This window comes from Cyanistes caeruleus, unplaced genomic scaffold (genome assembly GCF_971803275.1).
Source record: "Cyanistes caeruleus unplaced genomic scaffold, bCyaCae1.hap1.1 HAP1_SCAFFOLD_146, whole genome shotgun sequence".
NCBI classification, from domain to species: domain Eukaryota; kingdom Metazoa; phylum Chordata; class Aves; order Passeriformes; family Paridae; genus Cyanistes; species Cyanistes caeruleus.
Window position 1 is genome coordinate 252,869 of NW_028255940.1, and position 6,381 is coordinate 259,249.

At 50.4% G+C, this 6,381-nt stretch overlaps 1 long non-coding RNA gene across 1 annotated transcript; it reads right to left on the bottom strand.

The window, feature by feature from the left end:
• Nucleotides 1-3,885: 3,885 nt before the first annotated feature.
• Nucleotides 3,886-6,381, bottom strand: LOC147645893 (uncharacterized). Its single transcript, XR_002871981.2, has 2 exons — nt 6,246-6,381; nt 3,886-6,020 (listed from the first exon to the last, which is right to left on the bottom strand). It is a non-coding gene; the product is annotated as an uncharacterized LOC147645893 (long non-coding RNA).

Genomic DNA, 6,381 nt, shown 5'->3' on the forward strand with positions numbered 1-6,381 from the left:
TGAAATTTTGTGGGATTTTGAGGAGACTCGAAGAATTTTGAGTATATTTTTCTTAGATTGTGTGGAAATTATTGGAGATTTTGTGGGATGTTTCTGAAATTTTGTTGGGTTTTCAGAAGTTTTAGGGAATTTTGTGGGATTTTTTTTGGAATGTTGTGGTAATTTTCTGGAATTTTGTGGGATTTTGAGAAGACTTGAAGAATTGTGTGGGATTTTTCTTAGATTGTGTGGAAATTTGTCGAGATTTTGTGGGATATTTCTGGAATTTGGTAGGCTTATGAGATGTTTTTGCGAATTTTGACGATTTTTTTTCTGGAATTTTTAGGTGTTTCTGGAATTTGGTGGGATTTCTTTGGAACGTTGTGGAATTGTCTGGAATTTTGGGGGATTTTGAGGAGACTTGAAGGATTTTGAGGGGTGTTTCTAGAATTTTTAGGATTATTTTGGAATGTTGTGTGGTTTCTGTGGAATTTTGTGTCATATGGAGGAGACTTGAAGAGTTTTGAGGGATTTTTCTTAGGTTTAGTGGAAATTAGTGGAGATTTTATGGGATGTTTCTTGAATTTGGTGGGGTTTTGAGAAGATTTTGGGAATTTTATGAATTTTTTTCAGGAATTTTGTGAGGTGTTTCTGGAATTTTGAGGGATTTCTTTGGAATGTTGTGGAATTGTCTGAAATTTTGTGGGATTTTGAGGAGACTTGAAGAATTTTGAGTATATTTTTTTTAGATTGTGTGGAAATTATTGGAGATTTTATGGGATGTTTCTGGAATTTGGTCGGGTTTTCAGAAGTTTTAGGGAATTTTGTGGGATTTTTTTTGGAAAGTTGTGGTAATTTTCTTGAATTTTGTGGTATTTTGAGGAGCCTTGAAGAATTTAGAGGGATTTTTCTTAGGTTTGGCGGAAATTTGTAAAGATTATGAGGGATGTTTCCAGAATTTGGTAGGGTTTTGAGAAGATTTTGGGAACTTTTGTGGGAGTTTTCTGCCATTTTTTACGATTTTTCTGGAATATTGAGGGATATTTCTAGAATTTTTGATTTTTTTTTTGAATTTGGGGGATTTTGAGGAGACTTGAAGAATTTTGATGGCCTTTTTCTTAGATTTTGTGGAAATTAGTGGAGATTTTGTGGGGTGTTTCTGGAATTTGGTTAGGTTTTCTGAAGTTTTAGGGAATTTTCTGGCATTTATTGGGAATGTTGTGGTAATTTTCTGGAATTTTGTGGGATTTTGAGGAGTCTTGAAGAGTTTTGAGGGGTTTTTCTTAGATTGTGCGGAAATTTGTGGAGATTATGTGGGATATTTCTGGAATTTGGTAGAGTTTTGAGAAGATTTAGGAATTTTTGTGGGTGTTTGCTGTCATTTTTGGGGATTTTTCTGGAATTTTGAGGGGTTTTTCTGGAATTTTGTGATGTTTTTGTGTAATTTGGGTGATTGTCCTGGTTTAGGGTAAATCTGGGAGAAAACCTCCAGTGGGTTCCCCCCGGGAAGCAAACCCACGTGGCCCCTTTCTCCCACCCCCATCCAGTTCGGGAAGAGATTTCTCTGAGAGGAGTGGAAAAAACCTGTTTATTTCCCTGGCACAGCACTACCCAGCACAAAAATGAACGATATCAAATTACAAAACCTCTCGCCCTTCAGCAGAGATGAGGAACTTCAGAGGGTCTCTTTCCTGGGGGTGTTGGCTCTGTTATCAGTCCCTCTGGCGCTGGAAAATGCCGCTGCCCAGGCTGGGCTCCCGGTAGTCCAGGGGTGCTCCCGGTGCTCCCCCGAGTCCCCAGTCCAGAGCAGCTTCGATTCGTTTCAGGAAAAGGGAAAGAAAACAGTCCAGGAAGACCTCTCTGCCCCGGCTAGCTGGAAAGCCAAGGCGATCTGTGTCTTGTTGTCTGTCTGTGCTGTAGTCAAAACTCCCGATGCGGGGGGAGCAAGTGCAGTCTGATAACAGACTTGGTGCTTCTTTTCCACTCACTTTTACTCTCAGATGGAATTTTAAGAATACAGAACCTGTGTCGGGGTTAGGTGGACGAATGGGGATACAATTTAACATCATAATCAACCCAGGACACACGCCCACTGTGCTTTCCAGCTGCTTTGCTCCAGCTCCCCCCAAATCACCACGAATTCCACTGAACTGAAACAAATCCAAATCCTCGTGGGTCGGGACAAGGGCAGGGAGAGGTCACTCAGGGATCACCATCAGGGGCACAACAGCCCGACACGGGGAAATGAACTGAATTTAGGACTGAGCAAATCAGACCAGGAGAATGAGGATTAAAATCAATCTTGAGAAACACCTCCTCCTGCTCCTGAACTTTTCTGTCCGGGCCGCTGCTCGCGGGGCACAGAGAGGGGCCCGGCCGTGTCCCTCCAAACCTCCCTGGGAATCACCCCAGAGCCCTCAGCCTTCCTTGTGCCCATCCCCGGGGCCCCTTGTCCCTCCCAGTGGCTCCCGTGGCTCTCCCAGTCCATCCCAGCCTCTCCCAGTCCATCCCAGCCTCTCCCAGTGACCCCGCCTGTCCATCTCGCCTCTCCGCGGATCTGCCGCCCCTCAGCCAATCAGAGCGCGTCTCTCTGATGACTCATCAGTTGCCGGGCAGATCCACAGAGCCGAGAGCCCCGCGCTGGACTCGGCCTCCCAGTGCCGCGCACTTCATTCCCAGTCCCTCCCAGTGCCACCACAGTCCCTCCCAGTGCCACCACAGTCCCGCCCAGTGCCACCACAGTCCCGCCCAGTGCCACCACAGTCCCTCCCAGTGCCACCACAGTCCCGCCCAGTGCCACCACAGTCCCTCCCATTGCCACCACAGTCCCTCCCAGTGCCACCACAGTCCCGCCCAATGCCATCACAGTCCCTCCCACTCCTTTTTAGCCATTCCCAGTCTATTCCTAATTCATTCTCACTTCACTCCCAGACCTCCACGCCCTCATCCAGTGTCCCAGTATCCACTCTCATCTCTTTCAGTGCCATCCCAGTCCCTGCCAGTCCATTCCCAGTCCCTCTCAATGCCACACAACTCGTCTCCCATCTCTCCCAGTGCCCATCCCAGCGTGTCCATCTCGCTGGTGCCCTCCAGCTCCCAGCCCGGCCCCGGCCGCCTGCTCTGCTCCCTGATGGATTTCTCCCCTGCCCACATCCAGCTGAGCTGCTCCCAGGGCCAGCAGCAGCTCTCGGGCCACGTGCTGGCCACTGCCGTGCTCCCCAGCGGGGACTGGAGCCAGCAGCTCCTGGTGCTGCTGGAAACCGCCCCCGGCAATGCGGGCTCAGCTCCAGCTGCCAGGTGGAGCACGGCAGCCTGGAGCACCCCCTGAGCCGGCACTGGGGCACGGCCCGGCCCCCACAGCGCCGGGGGCAGCGGGGGAGGCACTGGGGGGGCCCAGAGGGGGATTGGGGTGTGCTGGGAGGAACTGGGAGGGAGTTAGAGATAGACTGGTTTAAACTGGGGAAGGGATTGAGGTGCTTAGGATGGCTGGGAAGGGGTTTGAAGAATGTTGGGGAGGGTGGGATGGGGTTCTGGGGGTGCTGGTGGACACTGGGAGGGAGTTTGGGGGTGCTGGGTGTCACTGGGAGGGATTTGAGTGAGCTTGGAGGAGCTGGAAGGAGATTGGGGATTGGAAAGCAGGGATTGGGATGAGGTTGGTTGTGCTGGGAAGAGACTGGGAGGAGTCTTGATGAGTCCTGGTGGGGCTGGAAGGGACTGGGAGAGGGTCTGGGGGTCCAGGGGCAGAGGGGGGAAATTGGGAGGGGGCTGTGGGATCCTGAGAGGAACAGGAGGGGCTCTGCTGGGTCCTGGGGAGGCTGGGAAGAGACTGGCAGTGATTTACCAAAATAGTGATATTGATCCAGTATCAACATCAATCTGTTAATGGACAAAAAACCACTCCAACAGTTTAAAGTTACAAAGTGGATGTTTAAATCACAGCACTGGGTAAGTGCAGGAGTCACCCCTTAATACGCACTGCAGGCTGACAAAAGATTCCAGTGTCTATTTATGTACAAAAGTCTTAAATATCCAAAATACTAATACATATTAATACCAATACATATGCATAATGCTAACACTTCCCATTCCCCACTTTGGATTAAAATGTACGGTAATGAGTTTAAAAAGTCATTCTGCCTGCGTGATGGGCGCCCCAATTTGAGGAGGAGGTCGTTTTGGCAAGGAGGAGTCATCAAGAGATGAAGGAAAACCGCTCTTCCTCACTCTCACCTTTCTACCTTTACAATGGTTGACATTACAAATGACATTTGGTACAACTCCAGTTTCCTCCCTTGTGACTTGGAAATGGGTTTCCAGATGTAAGGTCTGTGATCTTCCTGAACCCGTTTATCAGTTTCTCTTTTCTCATTATAAGCACAGAAAAACAAACACACAATGAAAAGGAATTTTTTACCTCAGTCCGAGATTCATTATCTCAAATCCTGCTTCTCACTTAATCATTAACTCTAACTACTTGCAGCAAGGCCTGTCTCTAGCTGAGATCTCCAAATTTTCTAAAATACCTAATTTTTTGAAATTAATTAGTCCAAAGGAGGTTTCAGAGGGTCCTGGGTGGGCTGTGGGAGACTGGGAGGGTCCTTGGAGGGGCTTTGGGTGTCTGTAAGAGGTTTTGGAGGGCCTTAACCCTGCAGACACCCAGGGATGCTGTGAAATGCTGCCTTCAGCAAGATGCTGACAGGGATTGGAGCCTCCGTGCTTTGTCTCTCCGTTGGGCTTTGTCTTCCTGGCACTGGGGCTCGGCTTCTGCCTGCGCAGGAAGGTGAGGGGGGATCCCGGGGGTCGTGTCCTCCCTCCCCACAGAGCGTGTGTGCTCCCCTTGGGCCCCTCAAGCTTGGTATCACCTTCTTTTCTCTGCCCACAGAGCTCCTGAGGCAGCAGGAAAAGGTTCTCTAGGATTAAAAGTCAACGAATCCGCTCTCCCCAAGGAATTCCCATTGTTGTTCTGTGTCCCAATGGATGTTCCTGTCCCGGTGTTCATCCAGGTGCCCACAGGGAGCCAGGAAGATGTGGAGCCTCCCAGACAGGTGTCTTCCCAACATGGATCACCAGGACCACGGATCACCAGGGCTCTGCCCAACGGGGGTCACTGGGGATCATCCAACGCCCATCCTCCCATGGGGGATGGAGCTGGAGCAGCGCACGAAGCTCTTCCCGCACTCGGGGCACTCACAGGGCTTCCCTTACTGGTGCCTCCGTTGGTGTTGGGTCAAGTGAGAGCTCTGTGAGAAGCTCTTCCCACACTGGGGACACTCGTAGGGCCTCTCCCCAGTGTGGATGCGCCAGTGGACGGTGAGGGTGGAGTTGTGCTTGAAGCCCTTCCCGCAGTCGGGGCAGCGGAAGGGCCTCTCGTCCGTGTGAATCCGCTCATGTAGGAGGACATGGGAGCTGCGCTGAAACCTCTTCCCACACTGGGGACACTCGTAGGGCCTCTCCCTAGTGTGGATGAGCTGGTGTTTTCTCAGGTAGGAGCTCTACCCAAAGCTCTTCCCACATTCCAAGCAGGTGTAGGGCCGTTCCCCCGTGTGGATCACCTGGTGTATCATCAGGTTAGAGATATCTCTGAAGCTCTTCCCACATTTTCCACACTCATAGGGCTTTTCCCCAGTGTGGATCACCTGGTGCCGGATCAGGTGGCAGCTGTGGCTGAAGCTCTTCCCACATTCCCCACACTCGTAGGGCTTTTCCCCAGTGTGGATCCTCTGGTGCTGGATGAGGTGGGATCTCTTTCTGAAGCCCTTCCCACATTCCAAGCACTTGTGGGGCTTCTCCCCCAGCTCTGAGCTCCGGCTGGATCTCTGGCCGTGTTCCTGGCACTGGGGGGATCTTTCCTCCTCGCAGCTCCCTGGGCTGGGTTTGCAGCCCTTCCTTGTGTGGCACCTCCAGGACTTTTCCTCCTCCTCTTCCATTTAGACACGGTATGAAAATTCCTGATGAGGAGGAAAAAAAGACAGGAGAGAGCCTTGGACTGGGGGTTCCTCCATGCCCAAGTTCATCTCAGAAAGTCATTTGGCATCTTGTGTCTGTAACAAACCAAAACACCAAGATTCAGCCCAGACATCCTCCAAACATCAAAACTAGATCAAAAAGATCAAAAACTAATCAAACACCAAATTCAGGCAAAACCCCCTCCAGCATAGAAAGATTCAGCCCCTGCAAAAAGACAAAGCACCAACATTTAGCCCAATAAAGCTCAGAAACAACAGGATTCAGCCCAGTGAAAATCGTGGATCCCTCTCTCCAGTCACCTGCTGACTGTGGGCAGGGAAACACTCCTGGGACTGCACATACAGGGAGGGAGGAACCTTGTGCTGCTTCCTCTTCCTGCTCCTCCTCCTCCTCCTCCTGTGGCCCAACTCTTGCTCACACCTCTTCCTCCTTCTT